The sequence below is a fragment of the Patella vulgata genome, chromosome 7, assembly GCF_932274485.2.
Source record: "Patella vulgata chromosome 7, xgPatVulg1.2, whole genome shotgun sequence".
Lineage (NCBI taxonomy): Eukaryota > Metazoa > Mollusca > Gastropoda > Patellidae > Patella > Patella vulgata.
Genome location: NC_065885.2, coordinates 46361961 through 46385952, shown reverse-complemented (window position 1 = coordinate 46385952; position 23992 = coordinate 46361961).

Genomic DNA, 23992 nt, shown 5'->3' with positions numbered 1-23992 from the left:
ATTTTAATTCATATACCTCGATAAAGCGGTTCTGTACCGCCGGGGTGTATCGGTGTTTAGCGTTTTTTATCAAGAAAAATTGTCGTGTGTAACGTCCGCGTCTATGCCAATTAATACAAGGTCCTCGTTTAATGGTTACACAACACACACATAAATGGTCACGTGACGGTCAACTCTCAGAATGACGAACGTCATTTTGATTCACTTTGAATAGTAAATGAAAACGAATACTACACAATAATAAATATATTTGTGGTACGTGGTATTACAATCAGCAACAGATAAATACACAATATTTCAACAAGGAAATATCATCATGCTCAAGAAATCCGAAATTATTGTCCTCAACGCTAAACTATTTACTTTTTGAAAGACAAGAGTGCCATCCTTCCAGAGGGAGGGAGATTGTAATATTATTGCTCAAAATTTCAGCTATTATTTCTTTGATTTAATCGATAAGATTCGTCATGGCCTTTGCTCTATTAACACACAGGGGAGTGTTGTACGGATAGTAACGGATACAAGTACACGGGGTGTCTTACAATCATATAACTCAGGTACCATCTTACAATCATTAGTAACAGGTACATGCTGTGTCCTACGGTCAGTGACAAGTATACATAGTGTAACAGGCTCACTTGATGTCTTATCAATACATACGGTTTGTCTTACAGTCAGTAACAGTTACACGCGGTCTATTCCAGTAACAGATGCACTGGAATAATCAGTAATTTATTCACATCGTGTATAGATTAATGTCAGTAACAGGTACACGGGATATCTTTAATCAGTAATAGATAATAGATACACCGAGGATCCTTAATCAGTAATAGATACACCTCGTGTATAGATAGCTGTCAGTAACAGATACACAGGATATCTTTGACCAGTAATAGATACATGTACACCACGTGCATAGCTGCCAGTAATAGACAGACATCGTCTATAGCGGTCAATAACAGATACACGGGGGTGTCTTACATTCAGTAACATAAACATGTTTTGTGTTTTGATAATAGAAGGATACTGCGTCTTAAAGTTAGCAACTGTTACACAAGGCGTCTTACAGTAAGATACAAGGTGCGTCATAAATCAGATACATATCGTGTATAACTGTCAGTAACAGAAATGCGTGTCTTCAAGTAACAGATACACAAGCAAGGTGTCTTATCAATATATACATGCCGTGTCTTGAAGTTAGTAGCATATAACATGGTGGCTTACAGTAAAGGATACATAGGGCATCGTAATTCATAGATACACGTCGTGTATAGCCGCCAGTAACAGATACACAGGTGGTCTTACAATCAGCAGCATACACATTAGAAACATATGCATGTAGTGTCCTACAAGAACATATACATGTGGTGGTGTCTTACAGGAACATATTATATACATGTGTTATCGTACAATCAGTAATAGATACATGACATGTATAACTTTTGGTACGTGTTGTTTTATAAGGCATAATTGTTACAAAAGTAGATACGAGTCTTACAATCAGTAACGGCTGCCAGCAGTATCTTAGAATTCTTAACAGTTACATGTCATGTCACAGTTACAGTCAATAGCAGATGCAGACATGTTTCGATATTTATAAACAGATGCACAGTATACCTAGGTATGCCCCTCTTTGAAAGAATTTTTGAAGTCATCGATTACATACTATTATACATTTACACGTCCTCTATTTGACTGGTTCCTACATTTAAGTTATAACATTCTAGTATAATTTGTAAACAAAACGAGAGACAACGCATTGTTGCACTCAATTAGAATGTACAGTACCAACACCAATAAGTTAAGCAAAATTTTTGAATAACATACGATAACTCTTTGTTCATATGTCCAAAATACAATCTATTATTAGACGTGTGTCTAGGTCCTCGATTCATACGCTCAGGCTTATATGCTCATACACATTTGCATTAAGTTTCGGTCCCTATAATCGAGGACAGTTACTGTAAAGTATATGCCACGTTCTATCCTAAATGATTGATACAAGGCGTTTCTTATTACCATTAAAACATATTTCCGTTTTTGTTAAGGACAACAGCGTATAATCAAAGGTTTTAAATTACGTACTCAAATTCAAAGGTCCTCGATAATGGGGACCGACTCCTAATGCATGTGTGTCATCAAGGTCTGTTATATAAACATACACCTATCAATTGAGGTCCTTTCAAACATACAGATGTTTGATGATAGACATATTTATGAATATTTGTTAACATTTATTGATTTTCATATTACCAGTTATTCAATTTCCCTACACGTGTCCAAAATACAATATATTATTAGTCGCATGTTTAAGTCCTCGATTTATAGGTTCATACTTATCTGGTGATACTATCATTAAGTGTCGGCCCCCATAATCGAGGACAGTTAATGTAAGTGATTGGTACATGGTGTTTCTTATAGTCAGTAACAAATACATATCGGTTTATGTTACATTATGAAGACCATAATCAGGTGTCTTAAATTACATGCTTAAAACAAAAGGTCCTCGATAAGGGGGGGGGGGCGACATATAATGCAAGTGTGTGTCCTCAATAGACGGTGTTGATAAAGGGTCCTCAGTTTCCGAGCGTGAGTCATCTTTGTGTGTCCTCTCTTATAGAAGAAAAATTCTCATTCTTAAAAACAGTCGGAGGGGATATAGTGTAGCAAATATGGATAAAGAATTGAATTTATATTCTAAAATTGTTAATCATTTCATCGAAATATTGTTTTAAACGCTGTCCTCAATTTGGTATATATATACAGATGTCCTCGAAAAGGACCATAAACACGTGTGTGTGTGTGGGGGGGGGGGGAGGTGATACTGGAGTGACCAATGCAGTCCAAGTCAATGCTTCGCCTAGAGCTTGAACTTAATATTAGTACACTGGTTATGTTTTTTTTATAGTTTGATAAGGTTGTTTGGCGCTAATAATGTACCATAAAACAACAGTCATTCATTCCAACCAACCAACCAGTTATAGCCTAGATTATGACAACCACAGAATTATCATTCGATAATTTTGCCAACAATTATGTTTTAAAATGTTTTCATCTAACACACAGACGAGCCGAAAAAGTTTATTTAGAATTTAGCCAATGCCAATTTAGCTATCATACATTTTAAAACTTACTCTAACACGAGTACCGTTAATCAACATTTTAACAATGTAACCATTAGTTTTAGTTAGACATTTTAACCACAGTTACTCATTACGCAAACATTTTAACCACCCTCAGTGGCCCAGTCACTACAAATTTTGAACCTCACACACTCATTACCCGTTTATTTGTTTTTAGCCAATGTTAGGCTTTTTAACACTGATACGTGACTTGTCTTTCGAACATCCTAAAATGAATGAATGAATGAATGAATGTTGTTTAATGGCACGTCGACATTGAAAATCTGGTCAATTTGCGCCAAACCACATGTTATTGCAGATGATCTGCTTATGCGCTGAGAGTAGGCTACTCCCACACCTTGTCACTGAGATCGCAGAGAACGAGACTCGAACCCTCGACAGACCGATAGATAACCGACCACTGGCACCCGATCACTCTCCCCAACGAAACGCTGAGGAGGGGCGGTGGACCTATTCTACTATCTAGCACTAGGCTAGCCCCGGTCCACACGGGTACATCCTAAAATGAAATTTAACAACTAAATGGTTATTCTGCAACATTTTGTGCACTTAAATTTACAGATTATTAATATCGAGTCACTTACAATTGTTTTGCACTCACATTTTGTTTGGAGCAAAATCATTGTATGTGACTTTTTAGGCTCAACACGTGGGCCAATCAGTTTAAGTTTCAATATGGTAAAAATAGATCCTTCTCTGAGTAAAAAACAAAAATATTAAACAATATTACGATATAAATTGATTTATTAGAGAAGTTGGAAACTTTAACGTCAAATTTCTCATTAATGCAAAATTGTCACTTACCATGTATTTTAATATAAAGATAAAATTTATTTTAGATAATCAAAAATTAGCCTACATTTACATTTCATCCGAGAAATACAACGAAAAACAAATTTGGAACAACAAACATACAATAAAGGAGAATCGAGCAACAAATTTGGAACAACAAATTTCTAAATACAAATCTCCAAATACAAATCTTGCTAAATATTTCTCCAAAAACATTTCTTCAATAACATTTCTCGAAATGCATCAAACCGGAACATTATGACGACATGAGCCGAAATCAACCTTGCATACAATAAATCACCATACAATAAAGGAGAATCGAGCAAGCATATTATACAATAAGAAAAATCGCTCGATGACCGCGACTCCAGTGAAATCACGTGCGTAGTATGGCTAACCGGGCCGGGCCTTCGAAAAAGAAAATAAATTGAAAGTAGTCTATTTTCAGAAATTAGGTTTTGTCAGAAAGCGACATATTTCTTTGCTCAAGGAAAGGGTTTTTATCTCTTCTAAATCATGTAGTCATAAATGTGCCAGGGAATAAGTAATATATTGAAAGAGGGATAAAGAAATAAATACTTTCCGCTCAGGCAATACACGATAACCCGTATTTTAACTTGTTAATACCCCCCCCCCCCCAACTAACTTATTAGTATTTAGCGTCACCCCACTGCCCCCCTCCCCAACCACCACCACCACTAGCTCAATAATATTTAGCGTCACCCAACTGTAATACCTTTTTCAATCTATGTAAATTTAAATGTGCCAGAATATAATTTACATTTCTGAAAAGGTAAATGAAACTTCTTTTCAGTGGTATTCTGTGTGATATCTGGAATGTCGTAGTATGACCCGTATTTTGACATTGAAGACCCCACCCATCCCCTGCCCATCACTTAAACATACACTATGCAACAGCTAAATCTGTCTATTGTGGGTCTTTCTTTAGGCCTGAAATTTTATATAAACTATTAATTAGACATTTATTAACAAAATAAGACCATAATCGACTCTCGATGGCATCGGATACTCGAGATTTTAACTAGATTAAAACGGTTCGCCATTTAAAATTTTAATTTAAAAATGGAAAAGCGAGGCTAAATCCCGATTGTACCAGTGCCCTGGTTACACTGTGCACTCATCTTGTCAAAACTACAAACAACGATAACTTGGCTGAGAATGAAGTAATTTGAATGAAATTTTCAATATTTTCTTTTTTTTATCATCTATTTTCGAATTATTATAGCAAGAATGACCAACTCTTTATTAAACTCTTAACTAATGTATCTTTAATAGATTTTAATAGCGTACAGCTTTTCAAGTTATTTTCTGGCACATTTATATTTACATACCTTACCATGAAAAAAGAACAAAGTTCCCGGTACTAAACTTTATTAAGTGGATGAAGGGGAGAGATATCTATCGAAGCCTATAACTACCATTCATAATTTCTACTTTTCGCCTCTTCAAAACACGAAAGTCGAAAAGTAGAAGTTACGACAAAATGTGAGGCGACAACACGCTATATACAAGCCAAAATCAACTCGAAAATAGGAAATTAAGAAATAACACACAGTGATAATACCGCCCCTCGTTTTTTCCTGATTTCTTATTTTCGACTTGCATTTTGGCTTGTATACTTTCTTGTCGACTTTCGACTTAGTCATATTTTTGTATTTATTGATGTCAGTAAGAAGGTGCCATCGCGCTATATAAGCCAAAATGCAAGTCGAAAATAGGAAATTAAGAAATAACATACAGTGATAATACCGCCCCTCGTTTTTTCCTGATTTCTTATTTTCGACTTGCATTTTGGCTTGTATACCGTCTTGTCGACTTTCGACTTAGTCATATTTTTGTATTTATTGATGTCAGTAAAAATGCGCCAAGACGCTATACAAGCCAAAATGCAACTCGAAAATAGGAAATTAAGAAATAACACACAGCGATAATAGCGCCCCTCGTTTTTTCCTAATTTCTTATTTTCGACTTGCATTTTGGCTTGTATACCGTCTTGTCGACTTTCGACTTAGTCATATTTTTGTATTTATTGATGTCAGTAAGAAGGCGCCAACACGCTATACAAGCCAAAATGCAAATCGAAAATAGGAAATTAAGAAATAACACACAGCGATAATAGCGTCCCTCGTTTTTTCCTAATTTCTTATTTTCGACTTGCATTTTGGCTTGTATAGCGTCTTGGCGCCTTCTTACTGACATCAATAAATACAAAAATATGACTAAGTCGAAAGTCGACAAGACGGTATACAAGCCAAAATGCAAGTCGAAAACAAGAAATTAGGAAGAAACGAGGGGCGGTATTATCACTGTGTGATATTTCTTAATTTCCTATTTTCGACTTGCATTTTGGCTTATATAGCGCGTTGGCGCCTTCTTACTGACATCAATAAATACAAAAATATGACTAAGTCGAAAGTCGACAAGACGGTATACAAGCCAAAATGCAAGTCGAAAATAAGAAATTAGGAAAAAACGAGGGGCGCTATTATCGTTGTGTGTTATTTCTTAATTTCCTATTTTCGAGTTGATTTTGGCTTATATAGCGTGTTGTCGCCTCACATTTTGTCGTAACTTCTACTTTTTGACTTTTCGACTTTCGCGTTCTGAAAAGGCGAAAAGTAGAAATTATGAATGGTAGTTATAGGCTTCCATAGATATCAGATTTGGATAGATGACCGAAGAACATTTTTAGAGTTCTAGAATTCCTTGCAGGGGTACTGAGTTTATTCCACTCTCTTATACTGGATGGGATAAATGATTTAGCAAAAAGTTCAGTACGACATCGAATTTAATTTAATTTGTCTTCATTTCGAAGGAAATATTTGATTGTAGGTTCAAGGTTTATGAGATTCTTAAGGTAAGGAGGGTTTAGGTTATTGATGATTTTGTAAAGTTGTTTTATTTTATGTCGATTTCGTCTTTCTTTGAGTGGAATAAAGCCAGTTTCTTCGTAGAGGGAAACATGGCTAGTACCCTTAACTGCCCTGCAAATAGTGCGTAGTGCGTCAAGCTGAAGGTATTCGAATTATTACATAAGTAGTCAGTGCACCCGTCCCAGATAACAAAGTGCGACAGAATGAAGGAAGAATATAGGGTATGTAGCGATTTTCTATTTAAACGATATTTCAAGGAGCGAAGACTGTTTACTAATTTTGATACTTTGCTAATTATACTATCAATATGGCTGTTCCATTTACAATTGCTTTGAAAGATAAGTCCGAGGTGTTTATGTTCAGTTACTTCCTTTATTCCTATTGAGTTCATTAAAAGGGGGGGGGGGGCACAACATTGCGTTTAGTGGAGAGGGTTAAACTTTCTGTCCCGAGGGGGGTAAATGTCACTAGTCATGTTTCCACCCATGTATTGATTGTTTCGAGCTCTTTGTTTAATGTAAGTGCTCATGCCTCTGGGTCATCTATTTTTAGGTACAAAGAGGTATCATCAGCAAAAAGTCGGATGTTCGATTGTATATTATTCACACTGTCGTTTATATATAATAAAATAATAATGGTCCCAATACGCTGCCCTGTGGGACACCAGCGGGGATTACCCTGGGGTCCGAGGATATTCCGTTTATGGCGATACATTGTTGTCGATTTTCAAGCAGTCCTCCTCTGACCCCAGCAGCTTCCAGCTCATGACAGAGTCCGGCATGCCAGACTCAGTCAAAAGCCTTGCTGATGTCACAAACGACGATCCAGGTATATTTTGTTATGATCAATGGCTTGACAAAAGAAGTGATTTAGATCTATTAATTGGAAGATAGTTGAATCACCTGGAAGAAAGTCACTTTGAAGTGCTGTTAGTATTGAATTGTCCTTAAAGACGTTAAAGACATGTTTATATATTATTTTCTCAAATTTTTTTTTATAGTGATGCTTAGGAGTGAATGGGTCTATAATTGCTGCAGTTAGTTGGGTGTCCTTTTTTTTCAAAATAGCCATGACATTTGCAAATTTCCATATGTTTGGAATAATGTGTGTATCTAGTGAAAAACGAAGTTATAATTACAAATTACAATATCATGTTACAATATTACAAAATTTGTAATATTACAAAATATATTTTACATTAAGTTATATTTACAAATATATTTTAGGTTAAGCTATAGATGTATTTACAAATTTATTTTACAGGTAAATGAAGATGTAATACCTGATGATGTTTTTCGTGCCGATATAAAAGTTGAGAAAGAGATGTTTTCAACAACAAGACAGTACGCTTTGCTTGCTAAATCCGGGCAATGGGTGATGGGACTTTAAAATCGTGAAAAAGCCCTTTTATCAACACTGTAAATTATGTATTTAGATGTATTATTTATGTGAAATATTATTGAAATAAATTTTATAGTTTGTATGTTTTATACAATGTATTATGTATGTGAAATATTATAGTTTGTATTATATTAAATGTCTATGTAAATTTACGTATTAAATTAATGTTTATGTAATGTATATATTTATATTATGGTATTATCTATTATAGTACATGTATTATGCAATATTTGTGTTAATTATGTCTATAACCCGGGAAGACAACTCCGTTTGGGAGATATAGGAGGCAGACCACCAGTAATTTGCCCATTGACTTCAATGTTAATTCTGTCTCTTTGCCCACCTCCAACTTTTCCCCAAATTTTCATTGGGCTGAATGCTTTTTACTACAGACAGAGGGACAAATGTTCATGTCTTTGCACTAAAATTTGTATGAGGTTGACTACCAAAATTTTGAGATACACAAACTTGAAGTTCCCATGAGAAGGTGAGCGGACACATTTCTGACAAAATAGATTCGTTGACAGCAACTATGTCTTCACTATCCTAAAAACAATCTGGGGTAAAATCTCCTGTCTCAGAAGCCATCTAAAAAGGAATAAAATAATGGTTAAAATATAATGAAGACTAGAACAATGCCACCACCAATTATTTAGCAATTGTCTTTGGTGGAGCAATAAAATCAGTGCGGTTTAAAAATGTATGTGCGTTGATTACATATATAATCTTTATTTTTCTTCCAGCATCATCCTGGTCAACCAGCGGCAGGGGTGTGGGAGACCTTGAACCAGCATCAGTATTGTCCTGATCAACTGGTAGATAATTCTCTCTGTGACCAAGGACTCTCTGATTGTACGTCTTTTTACGGCTTCTTCGGTTAATCCTCAGATGTTCTTGGGCGTATTTATGAACCCCAGCAAGTGCCGAAGCTAAATCCTGTACCCAGACACCAGCCATAGTTACCTCAACTATGGTAGATGAATTAGCTGGAATGGAGTAGTTTCTCTTGACAGGTACTCTACAGACTTTACTAGACTTTCCATGTGAGTGTTTTAGGGTGACAGATATGACATCATGCCCTATGGACACTGTACAATTGCGCAAATCTGAATTTATACCTTTTAATTTGATGTCTTTTCTATGTCGTGAAGATGTATACTGGCCGAAGCAATTGGAACTCAGAAAAGTGACAATTGCTGCGATATCCAATACTGCCTGTGTCCTTTCCGAACACATTGAATGGAATAACCAAAGATATTTCTTCAGCTTCACGAACAAGCAACGGAGAAGGGTCAGTAACATCCTGTTGGGAGGAAGCTGCACAAATTTCAAAATCTGAATCCTCAAAGGCTACTTGACGGTGTGCATACGAGACAGTTTTCTGCCCAAAAATAGCCCTCACGTTGGCCAGAGAAGCCTTCATATACTTCACGCCCTTGTGCAAGCCCGTCTCCGTGGTGGTCTTTGCCGCTTCTTTTCCTTACAGCCACGAAGAAACGCCTCAACAGCTATCTGGTTTAATAGTCTCCATATTTATCATGTAATAGCCACCTAAGGTAAGAAACTCGACCCTTTGAGCAAACTCATCATGGGTCTCAGAGTCAGTCTGCCCAATGGACTGAGGCTCCCTATGGGAAATTACCGGGGCCTCACGATTAGAGAACCTACGCCTCATTTCCTTTACAAGAGTCCGGTATTTCCGGATACCAAGACGGTTAGCGTATTCAAGAGTATTTTCTCGAAGGCAGCTGGACATATTGTCAAACATTTTACGAATGGACCAGCCATAGCGATGACATATGTGCTCAAATTGGATATAGAATGCTTCCCAAGAAGTCTTGTCGACAACCGAGGACAAAAGTATTTTAGGAGGGTTGGGGCTTCTCCCTCGGTGGCGGTGGTAACGTTCCTCATGTTCTATTTCAGAGTCAGAGTCCGAAGATGACCAGTCACAGAAAGATCGATGCTCAGAAAATGGGTCGGATTCCTCACTAGGACTAGTGGAACGATGTCTTTGTTTGGACCTCCTAGATTTTCGGCCTTTGTAAGCTGTTGAGGCTCGTCGAAGTGAGTGACCGCTTGAGGAATGACCACTTGAAGGACCTTGATTTAATATTAGGGTAGGACTAGCCTCCAACATGGTAGGTCTATCCTCCAACAAAGGCTCTTTTTTCAATATTAAGTGATCTCTCTTAACTTAAGACGGCATTATGTTCAAGATATTTTCTATTACAGGATCTGCTATGAAGGGAGTGGATGTAGACGGCAAGGGAGCTGAAGGAGCTTGAACCCCCAACCCGTCAACAACCCCCAAATCCTGCCAGGAAGAACGCGGTGGTGGACAACAATAGGCCCGGAGCTCATTACGTAGTCGAAAATAAGAAATTAGGAAGAAACGAGGGGCACTATTTTCGCTGTGTGTTATTTCTTAATTTCCTATTATCAAGTTGCATTTTGGCTTGTATAGCGTGTTGGCGCCTTCTTACTGACATCAATAAATACAAAAATATGACTAAGTCGAAAGTCGACAAGACGGTATACAAGCCAAAATGCAAGTCGAAAATAAGAAATTAGGAAAAACGAGGGGCGCTATTATCGCTATGTGTTATTTCTTAATTTCCTATTTTCGAGTTGATTTTGGCTTATATAGCGTGTTGTCGCATCACATTTTGTCGTAACTTCTACTTTTTGACTTTTTGACTTTCGCGTTCTGAAGAGGCGAAAAGTAGAAATTATGAATGGTAGTTATAGGCTTCCATAGATATCAAATTTTGATAGATGACCGAAGAAAATTTTCAGAGTTCTAGAATTCCTTGCAGGGGTACTCAGTTTTTTTCCACTCTCTTATACTGGATGGGATAAATGATTTAGCAAAAAGTTCAGTACGACATCGAATTTAATTTAATTTGTCTTCATTTCGAAGGAAATATTTGATTGTAGGTTCAAGGTTTATGAGATTCTTAAGGTAAGGAGGGTTTAGGTTATTAATGATTTTGTAAAGTTGTTTTATTTTATGTCGATTTCGTCTTTCTTTGAGTGGAATAAACCCAGTTTCTGCGTAGAGGGAAACATGGCTAGTACCCTTAACTGCCCCGCAAATAGTGCGTAGTGCGTCAAGCTGAAGGTATTCGGATTATTACATAAGTAGTCAGTGCACCCGTCCCAGATAACAAAGTGCGACAGAATGAAGGAAGAATATAGGGTATGTAGCGATTTTCTGTGTAAACGATATTTCAAGGAGCGAAGACTGTTTACTAATTTTGATACTTTGCTAATTATACTATCAATATGGCTGTTCCATTTACAATTGCTTTGAAAGATAAGTCCGAGGTGTTTATGTTCAGTTACTTCCTTTATTCCTATTGAGTTCATTAAAAGGGGGGGGGGGCACAACATTGCGTTTAGTGGAGAGGGTTAAACTTTCTGTCCCGAAGGGGGTAAATGTCACTAGTCATGTTTCCACCCATGTATTGATTGTTTCGAGCTCTTTGTTTAATGTAAGTACTCATGTCTCTGGGTCATCTATTTTTAGGTACAAAGAGGTATCATCAGCAAAAAGTCGGATGTTCGATTGTATATTATTCACACTGTCGTTTATATATAATAAAATAATAATGGTCCCAATACGCTGACCTGTGGGACACCAGCGGGGATTACCCTGGGGTCCGAGAATATTCCGTTTATGGCGACACATTGTTGTCGATTTTCAAGCAGTCCTCCTCTGACCCCAGCAGCTTCCAGCTCATGACAGAATCCGGCATGCCAGACTCAGTCAAAAGCCTTGCTGATGTCACAAACGACGATCCAGGTATATTTTGTTATGATCAATGGCTTGACAAAAGAAGTGATTTAGATCTATTAATTGGAAGATAGTTGAATCACCTGGAAGAAAGTCACTTTGAAGTGCTGTTAGTATTGAATTGTCCTTAAAGACGTTAAAGACATGTTTATATATTATTTTCTCAAAAATTTTTTTTATACTCTATAATTGCTGCAGTTAGTTGGGTGTCCTTTTTTTTCAAAATAGCCATGACATTTGCAAATTTCCATATGTTTGGAATAATGTGTGTATCTAGTGAAAAACGAAGTTATAATTACAAATTACAATATCATGTTACAATATTACAAAATTTGTAATATTACAAAATATATTTTACATTAAGTTATATACTATTCAAAAAAAGTAGGGGATATTTGATTTTTAAGTGTTATTAAAGTCACCTAATGAAACTGACGAAGAAACAAATGACAAAATGAAATGAAGTTCACATTCATCGATTTATTCCAAATGATCGTTAGACTAAGTGAGGCACAGACTGACCATTATAAGGGTAAAATGATACCCGGGGTCAAACAGCAAAGTTACCACGGCATCACAACCAAGTCAGTAATGGGTAAATCCTCCTCTGTTTGCCAAACAAGCATTGATCCGACGTGGCATACTCCTAATGAGACGTCTAAGGTCATTTTGGTCCAGATTGTCCCATTCCTGTTGCAACGCAGCAGCAAGTTCTTGGACATTGGCAGGACGTTGTTGACGTTGACGTAACCTCTGTCCAAGCATGTCCCAGACATGCTCGATGGGGGAGAGGTCGGGACTCAGTGCTGGCCAAGGTAATGTGGTGATGTTCTGTTGTTGGAGGTAACCTGTAACGATCCTGGCCCTGTGACATCTTGCGTTGTCATCCTGGAAGATGAAACGGCGGCCATGACGTCGTGCGAGCGGCACAACATGGACTGCCAAGATGTTGTCCCGGTAGTACTGGCCTGTAACACGCCCTGCAACAACATGTAAAGCCGTTCTTCCAGCAACAGTGATGCCTCCCCACACCATAACAGAACCACCCCCAAATCGATCATGTCTGATGACGTTAACGTCTTGGAAGCGCTCGTTTCGACGACGCCACACCCTCCTACGTCTGTCCAAAAAATCAACAGTGAACCTTGACTAATCTGAAAACATCACATTGCTCCAGCGTCGATTATCCCAGTGTTGACGATCCCTACACCAACGACGTCTTGCCTGAATGTGATGATCTCTCAAACAAGGGATCACGCGAGGACGTCGGGCGCGAAGGTGACCCCTATGCAGTCGGTTCCGAATCGTCTGGCCACTCACTCTCACACCAGTGTCTGTTTGAAGACGAGCGCTGATCTGATTTGCTGTGATGACACGATTTCTCAAGGCCAAGGTACGGATAAAACGATCCTGGGCTTGAGTTGTCGCCCTTGGTCGACCTGAGCGTGGTCTGTCCGTACAGATTGTGTATCACGGTATCTGGACCATAGCCTGCTTATGACAGACTGAGAAACATTCATCGTCCGCGCCACAACCGCCTGTGTTGTGCCGATCTGTAGCATGCCAAGGGCACGTAACCTTTCATTTTGGGTAAGCCGACGCATATCAAAATTTGTTTTCTGGTCACTAAAACAATTAAACTGATGTTTCCACCCTGGAATTCAATGCCACAATGACTGTAACATTCAAAGTCAGAGTCGTGCAAATCTTGGGTTGGACCCCCATGATGATCCCAAGCATCACCTGCATTCCATGCGGTAGCTATTGGTGCGTTTGGGTGTCACATGTAACTGGAAATGTTTCTTCTGTTAGGTTCTATAGTGACTTTTTTCGTAGTCATTTGCATATTTTAGTATTATGCCCCCAAAATCAAATATCCCCTACTTTTTTTGAAAAGTATATTTACAAATATATTTTAGGTTAAGCTATAGATGTATTTACAAATTTATTTTACAGGTAAATGAAAATGTAATACCTGATGATGTTTTTCGTGCCGATATAAAAGTTGAGAAAGAGATGTTTTCAACAACAAGACAGTTGGCTTTGCTTGCTAAATCCGGGCAATGGGTGATGGGACTTTAAAATCGTGAAAAAGCCCTTTTATCAAGACTAAATTATGTATTTAGATGTATTATTTATGTGAAATATTATTGAAATAAATTTTATAGTTTGTATGTTTTATACAATGTATGTTTTATACAATGTATTATGTATGTGAAATATTATAGTTTGTATTATATTAAATGTCTATGTAAATTTACGTATTAAATTAATGTTTATGTAATGTATATATTTATATTATGGTATTATCTATTATAGTACATGTATTATGCAATATTTGTGTTAATTAATATCATTTCGTACATGTAATAAATGGTATGTTTTTTTTTGGCCGTTACGACCAATTTGTATGGCCGTTATGACCAATTATTTTGGCCGTTATGATTTATGACCGTTATGTCTATAACCCGGGAAGACAACTCCGTTTGGGAGATATAGGAGGCAGACCACCATTAATTTGCCCATTGACTTCAATGTTAATGCTGTCTCTTTGCCCACCTCCAACTTTTCCCCAAATTTTCATTGGGCTGAATGCTTTTTACTACAGACAGTGTCTTTGCACTAAAATTTGTATGAGGTTGACTGCCAAAAGTTTGAGATACACAAACTTGAAGTTCCCATGAGAAGGTGAGCGGACACATTTCTGACAAAATAGACTCGCTGACAGCAACCATGTCTTCACTATCCTAAAAACAATCTGGGATAAAATCTCCTGTCTCAGAAGCCATCTAAAAAGGAATAAAATAATGGTTAAAATATAGAACAATGCCACCACCAATTATTTAGCAATTGTCTTTGGTGGAGCAATAAAATCAGTGCGGTTTAAAAATGTATGTGCGTTGATTATATATATAATCTTTATTTTTCTTCCAGCATCATCCTGGTCAACCAGCGGCAGGGGTGTGGGAGACCTTGAACCAGCATCAGTATTGTCCTGATCAAATGGTAGATAATTCTCTCTGTGGCCAAGGACTCTCTGATTGTACGCCTTTTTATGGCTTCTTCGGTTAATCCTCAGATGTTCTTGGGCGTATTTATGAACCCCAGCAAGTGCCGAAGCTAAATCCTGTACCCAGACACCAGCCATAGTTACCTCAACTATGGTAGATGAATTAGCTGGAATGGAGTAGTTTCTCTTGACAGGTACTCTACAGACTTTACTAGACTTTCCATGTGAGTGTTTTAGGGTGACATCATGCCCTATGGACACTGTACAATTGCGCAAATCTGAATTTATACCTTTTAATTTGATGTCTTTTCCATGTCGTGAAGATGTATACTGGCCGAAGCAATTGGAACTCAGAAAAGTGACCATTGCTGCGATATCCAATACTGCCTGTGTCCTTTCCGAACACATTGAATGGAATAACCAAAGATATTTCTTCAGCTTCACGAACAAGCACAAATTGCAAATTCTGAATCCTCAAAGGCTACTTGACGGTGTGCATACGAGACAGTTTTCTGCCCAAAAATAGCCCTCACGTTGGCCAGAGAAGCCTTCATATACTTCACACCCTTGTGCAAGCCCGTCTCCATGGTGGTCTTTGCCGCTTCTTTTCCTTACAGCCACGAAGAAACGCCTCAACAGCTATCTGGTTTTATAGTCTCCATAGTTATCATGTAATAGCCACCTAAGGTAAGAAACTCGACCCTTTGAGCAAACTCATCATGGGTCTCAGAGTCAGTCTGCCCAATGGACTGAGGCTCCCTATGGAAAATTACCGGGGCCTCACGATTAGAGAACCTACGCTTCATTTCCTTTACACGAGTCCGGTATTTCCGGATACCAAGACGGTTAGCGTATTCAAGAGTAGTTTCTCGAAGGCAGCTGGACATATTGTCAAACATTTTACGAATGGAACAGCCATAGCGATGACATATGCGCTCAAATTGGATATAGAATGCTTCCCAAGAAGTCTTGTCGACAACCGAGGACAAAAGTATTTTAGGAGGGTTAGGGCTTCTCCCTCGGTGGCGGTGGTAACGTTCCTCGTGTTCTATTTCAGAGTCAGAGTCCGAAGATGACCAGTCACAGAAAGATCGATGCTCAGAAAATGGGTCGGATTCCTCACTAGGACTAGTGGAACGATGTCTTTGTTTTGACCTCCTAGATTTTCGGCCTTTGTAATCTGTTGAGGCTCGTCGAAGTGAGTGACCGCTTGAGGAATGACCACTTGAAGGATCTTGATTTAATTTTAGGGTAGGACTAGCCTCCAACATGGTAGGCCTATCCTCCAACAAAGGCTCTTTTTTCAATATTAAGTGATCTCTCTTAACTTAAGACGGCATTATGTTCAAGATATTTTCTATTACAGGATCTGCTATGAAGGGAGTGGATGTAGACGGCAAGGGAGCTGAAGGAGCTTGAACCCCCAACCCGCCAACAACCCTCAAATCCTGCCAGGAAGAACGCGGTGGTGGACAACAATAGGCCCGGGGCTCATTACGTAGTCCTGGAATTTAGTAAAACTATTTTCAATTTTCCTGTCTATCATGTTTTCATGTAAATTTATTGCCTTATTTTAAATAGATAACAAATCTGCTTAAATTTCTAAATAGTTAATGAAAAAGTGGTAAAAAATGTAGACATCGGCAGATAAGGATCCGAGGCTGCCATTTTAAATATTTTGAGTCTTGACAGTTAACAGCTGATCAAAAGTTTTTGGTTATAATTACGTCGAATAGCAAAATAGTATACATCTATTTCCCATAAATATGTTCCTGGCGATCACGCACACATAATTGAGTAAAAATTAATCATATCCAATATCGATAAATGTATAATTTATCGAAAATCAAACTCAGTGCCTTTTGAAGGCAACGGCTAACTCGCGCATGGGCATGAGATATGTTATCTATTTAAAATAAGGCAATAAATTTACAGTCTGCAAATCTTGGAACAGTTGAAATCATTACATTCAATTGGTGAAGGCAGAGCAAACAGAATAATAGCTAGACATCAACATCAACATGGACAAGTTACGATGGAACATCTCGTAGATGTTACTGGACTTCCTGCAACTCAGCGGCAGGAAAGGTTGGATACTGGTAACATAACCTTTGAACCTCCATCAGATGACAAGCCTGTACTCTATCCTCTTGGGGAAGAGGGGGGGGGGGGGCAGAAGAATTGAAAACATGATAGACAGGAAAATTGAAAATAGTTTTACTAAATTCCAGGACTACGTAATGAGCCCCGGGCCTATTGTTGTCCACCACCGCGTTCTTCCTGGCAGGATTTGGGGGTTGTTGGCGGGTTGGGGGTTCAAGCTCCTTCAGCTCCCTTGCCGTCTACATCCACTTCTGAGACAGGAGATTTTACCCCAGATTGTTTTTAGGATAGTGAAGACATGGTTGCTGTCAACGAATCTATTTTGTCAGAAATGTGTCCGCTCACCTTCTCATGGGAACTTCAAGTTTGTGTATCTCAAAATTTTGGTAGTCAACCTCATACAAATTTTAGTGCAAAGACATGAACATTTGTAGTAAAAAGCATTCAGCCCAATGAAAATTTGGGGAAAAGTTGGAGGTGGGCAAAGAGACAGAATTAACATTGAAGTCAATGGGCAAATTACTGGTGGTCTGCCTCCTATATCTCCTAAACGGAGTTGTCTTCCCGGGTTATAGACATAACGGTCATAAACCATAACGGCCATACAAATTGGTTGTAACGGCCAAAAAAACCCATACCATTTATTACATGTACGAAATGATATTAATTAACACAAATATTGCATAATACATGTACTATAATAGATAATACCATAATATAAATATATACATTACATAAACATTAATTTAATACGTAAATTTACATAGACATTTAATATAATACAAACTATAATATTTCACATACATAATACATTGTATAAAACATACAAACTATAAAATTTATTTCAATAATATTTCACATAAATAATACATCTAAATACATAATTTAGTCTTGATAAAAGGGCTTTTTCACGATTTTAAAGTCCCATCACCCATTGCCCGGATTTAGCAAGCAAAGCCAACTGTCTTGTTGTTAAAAACATCTCTTTCTCAACTTTTATATCGGCACGAAAAACATCATCAGGTATTACATCTTCATTTACCTGTAAAATAAATTTGTAAATACATCTATAGCTTAACCTAAAATATATTTGTAAATATAACTTAATGTAAAATATATTTTGTAATATTACAAATTTTGTAATATTGTAACATGATATAGTAATTTGTAATTATAACTTCGTTTTTCACTAGATACACACATTATTCCAAACATATGGAAATTTGCAAATGTCATGGCTATTTTGAAAAAAAAGGATACCCAACTAACTGCAGTAATTATAGACCCATTCACTCCTAAGCATCACTATTGATGGCAACGGCTAACTCGCGCATGAGCATGAGATATGTTATCTATTTAAAATAAGGCAATACATTTACAGTCTGCAAATCTTGGAACAGTTGAAATCATTACATTCAATTGGTGAAGGCAGAGCAAACAGAATAATAGCTTGACATCAACATCAACATGGACAAGTTACGATGGAACATCTCGTTGATGTTCCTGGATTTCCTGCAACTCAGCGGCAGGAAAGGTTGGATTCTGGTAACATAACCTTTGAACCTCCATCAGATGACAAGCCTGTACTCGATCCTCTTGGGGAAGAGGGGGGGGGGAGAAGAATTGAAAACATGATAGACAGGAAAATTGAAAATAGTTTTACTAAATTCCAGGACTACGTAATGAGCCCGGGGCCTATTGTTGTCCACCACCGCGTTCTTCCTGGCAGGATTTGGGGGTTGTTGGCGGGTTGGGGGTTCAAGCTCCTTCAGCTCCCTTGCCGTCTACATCCACTCCCTTCATAGCAGATCCTGTAATAGAAAATATCTTGAACATAATGCCGTCTTAAGTTAAGAGAGATCACTTAATATTGAAAAAAGAGCCTTTGTTGGAGGATAGACCTACCATGTTGGAGGCTAGTCCTACCCTAAAATTAAATCAAAGTCCTTCAAGTGGTCATTCCTCAAGAGGTCACTCACTTCGACGAGCCTCAACAGCTTACAAAGGCCGAAAATCTAGGAGGTCCAAACAAAGACATCGTTCCACTAGTCCTAGTGAGGAATCCGACCCATTTTCTGAGCATCGATCTTTCTGTGACTGGTCATCTTCGGACTCTGACTTTGAAATAGAACATGAGGAACGTTACCACCGCCACCGAGGGAGAGGCCTATACCCTCCTAAAATACTTTTGTCCTCGGTTGTCGACAAGACTTCTTGGGAAGCATTCTATATCCAATTTGAGCGCATATGTCATCGCTATGGCTGGTCCATTCGTAAAATGTTTGACAATATGTCCAGCTGCCTTCGAGAAACTACTCTTGAATACGCTAACCGTCTTGGTATCCGGAAATACCGGACTCTTGTAAAGGAAATGAGGCGTAGGTTCTCTAATCGTGAGGCCCCGGTAATTTCCCATAGGGAGCCTCAGTCCATTGGGCAGACTGACTCTGAGACCCATGATGAGTTTGCTCAAAGGGTCGAGTTTCTTACCTTAGGTGGCTATTACATGATAAATATGGAGACTATAAAACCAGATAGCTGTTGAGGCGTTTCATCGTGGCTGTAAGGAAAAGAAGCGGCAAAGACCACCATGGAGACGGGCTTGCACAAGGGCGTGAAGTATATGAAGGCTTCTCTGGCCATCGTGAGGGCTATTTTTGGGCAGAAAACTGTCTCGTATGCACACCGTCAAGTAACCTTTGAGGATTCAGATTTTGCAATTTGTGCAGCTTCCTCGCAACAGGATGTTATTGACCCTTCTCCGTTGCTTGTTCGTGAAGCTGAAGAAATATCTTTGGTTATTCCATTCAATGTGTTCGGAAAGGACACAGGCAGTATTGGATATCGCAGCAATTGTCAATTGCTTCGGCCAGTATACATCTTCACGACATAGAAAAGACATCAAATTAAAAGGTATAAATTCAGATTTGCGCAATTGTACAGTGTCCATAGGGCATGATGTCATATCTGTCACCCTAAAACACTCACATGGAAAGTCTAGTAAAGTCTGTAGAGTACCTGTCAAGAGAAACTACTCCATTCCAGCCAATTCATCTACCATAGTTGAGGTAACTATGGCCAGGTGTCTGGGTACATGATTTAGCTTCGGCACTTGCTGGGGTTCATAAATACGCCCAAGAACATCTGAGGATTAACCGAAGAAGCCATAAAAAGACGTACAATCAGAGAGTCCTTGGTCACAGAGAGAATTATCTACCAGTTGATCAGGACAATACTGATGCTGGTTCAAGGTCTCCCACACCCCTGCCGCTGCTTGACCAGGATGATGCTGGAAGAAAAATAAAGATTATATATATAATCAACGCACATACATTTTTAAACCGCACTGATTTTATTGCTCCACTAAAGACAATTCAATACTAACAGCACTTCAAAGTTGCTTTCTTCCAGGTGATTCAAGTATCGTCATTGATTTGGTCCATTCCTTTCAAACTTTCGCTTCTTATCTATATATTAAAAGTCTTATTTTTAATTTGTAGTAAAAATAAATGTGATACGAATTGAATTGCAACCCCGCCTCAAACCGATTAGGCTAACGGTACCACAGCCATTGAAAATGTTACTTGATAATCAAGATTATGTAGGTGGAGTAAACGCCTGTCAATCAAACAGTGAAGAGAGAGTTGACTCCTATTTCTAGTCAAAAATTACAATGGTGATAACTTTGCTCAGAATAAAGTAATTTGACTGAAATTTTCAATATATTCTTCTTAAATTACCCTTTTTTGAACTGTTATAGCAAGAATGGCCAACTTTCTATTAAAATCTCCCATAATGTATATTTAATAAATAGACGCAAGGAAGCCAACCACATCTACATTGGTAGAATGTTTGCACCATGTATAGTTTTTGCTGCACAAACTGAACTGACTATATATGACGTGATTATATAAAACAGGAGTTATGTGGTCGCATGTCTTAGTTAAAGTAACAAGTCTAGCTGCAGTATTCTGTACTTTTTGTAATTTATCTATAGGCTTTAAAGTTAAACCAACTAAAAGTGAATTAAAGTTATCTATTCCTATTTCTAGTCAAAAATTACAATGGTGATAACTTTGCTCAGAATAAAGTAATTTGACTGAAATTTTCAATATATTCTTCTTAAATTACCTTTTTTTGAACTGTTATAGCAAGAATGGCCAACTTTCTATTAAAATCTCCCATAATGTATATTTAATAAATAGACGCAAGGAAGCCAACCACATCTACATTGGTAGAATGTTTGCACCATGTATAGTTTTTGCTGCACAAACTGAACTGACTATATATGACGTGATTATATAAAACAGGAGTTATGTGGTCGCATGTCTTAGTTAAAGTAACAAGTCTAGCTGCAGTATTCTGTACTTTTTGTAATTTATCTATAGGCTTTAAAGTTAAACCAACTAAAAGTGAATTAAAGTTATCTATTCGAGAAGTGACCAGATAATTTACAAATGACATAATGGCCTCTACAGTTACAAAATGACATATTTTACCTATATTTCTGATATTAAAATGTTGTAGCACAATTTACAAATATTATTTACTTGAGCTCCCATAAGCATAAAACTATAAAAGATTGCGCTAATATTACGGGCAGAATAAGATGCATTGGCCGAGAAAGTTCATTCAAATTTTCCGGCGTGATTTCCCCTTGTCAGTGATGCAGGATGGAGGGCCTGACAAGGACAGCTGTCTAGTCGTTCGGATGGGCCGAAAAACCGAGGTCCCGTATACACATTGGCGTGCAGGTAAAAGATCCCTTGACAGTTGGAATTCGATATAAGAGTAGGCCGTAACGCCGCTGCCCGGGCAAAATTTTCTTCATAGCACACTGTATGGCGTATGCCCGACTTCATTAGCCTAGGTTAGAAGCAGAACAGTAGGACGTTAAACCCCATTTCATTTCTGCAGAATAAGATGAAAATATATCACAATGACCAATTACAACAGGGAGGTTATCATGTTCAAATTTACTTAATTGATGTCTTGAGCCTAATAACAAATATTCAGTTTTATCATCATTCAATTTTAGAAAGTTCTTGGACATCAGTTTTCGAATTTCACTAAAGCAGTTCTCAACTTGCAATTTTGATAAATTGAAGGAAGATGGACAATTAGGTGTAAATGAAATATATAATTAAGTTTCATCGGCATACAAATGAAAGCTGAGACCACATTTTCTTACAATATCAACTGATAGTGACTTTTAAAGGAACCCCATATGACAAAAAAGATTCAGAGGACAATTTACAATTAAATGAAATACACGTTTTTTTTTATACGCCCACATTTTCATGTGGACGTATATTGTCCTCGCCCCCGTCCGTCCATCCACAATTGTTTGTGAACACTCTAGAGGTCACAATTTTTATCCGATTTCAACAAAACTTGAAATATAGGTTTATCACCCTAAGGTCTCGGTTCCTTTCGATATTGGTATGTATCGGACTGTAACCTCATTGATTATGGCCCTTAAGAATTGTACGAAAAATCACGTGTTTAGCTTGTGAACACTGTAGAGGTCACAATTGTTATCCAATTTGGTTTAAACTTGAAATATATGTTTATAACCCAAAGATCTCAGTTCCTTTCGATATTCGTGCATATCGGACCATAACTTCCTGAATTATGGCCCCTGATTGTACGAAAAATCGCGTTTTTAGCTTGTGGACCCTATAGAGGTCGTAATTTTTATCCGATTTAAAAAAACGTATTATTATATCACCGTTATACCCTAAGGACGACTGAGTTCGAATTTCGTGAAAATCGGCCCAAAACTAACAGACAAAATGGCCGCTGTTCGTTCTCAAGTAGCGTAAAAATATGGTATATCAAAGTTGTGGACCCTATAGAGGTCACAATGTTTATCCGATTTTGTTGAAACTTAAAATGTAAGTTTATAACCCAAAGATCTTGGTTCCTTTCGATATTTGCGCATATCGCACCATAACTTCCTGAATTATGTCCCCTGATTGTACGAAAAATTGCTATTTTAGCTTGTGGGCCCTATAGAGGTCATAATTTTTATCCGATTTAAAAAAAAAACCGTATTATTATGTCACCGTTACACCCTAAGGACAGCTTAGTTCGAATTTAGTGAAAATCAGCCCAAAACTGACAGACAAAATGGCCGCCCCTCGTTCTCAAATAGCGTAAAAAAAAATATGGTATACGTCACCATTAGGAGATATTGTCAAGAAAATATGGTCTCAGCTTTCATTTGTATGCCGATGATACTCAATTATATATTTCATTTACACCTAATTGTCCATCTTCTTTCAATTTATCAAAATTGCAACTTGAGAACTGTATTAGTGAAATTAGAAAATGGATGTCAAAGAACTTTCTAAAATTGAATGATGATAAAACCGAATATTTGTTATTAGGCTCAAGGCATCAATTAAGTAAATCTGCACAAGATAACCCCCCTGTTGTAATTGGTAATTGTGATATATTTTCATCTTATTCTGCTCGTAATATTGGCGCTATCTTTGATAGTTTTATGCTGATGGGAGCTCAAGTAAATAATATTTGTAAATTGTGCTATTTTAATATTAGAAATATAGGTAAAATACGTAAATGTGTAACTGTAGAGGCCACTAAGTCACTTGTTAATTATCTGGCCCCGAGTTCACAAAGAAAAAAAATTCTCAGTTAATATTTCTGCTCAAAGTTGAGAATAATTCTCAAATTGAGAAAATTCTCAACTTTGGTGTTCACAAAAGCATTTGAGCAAATTCTTAAGTATATAAAATTTTACTCAACTTGAGTATTCCATTAACTGGCGTCATGGATTCCGTAAATCGCGTGCTGTAATTTCGTCATGTTATTTGTTTTCTATGCT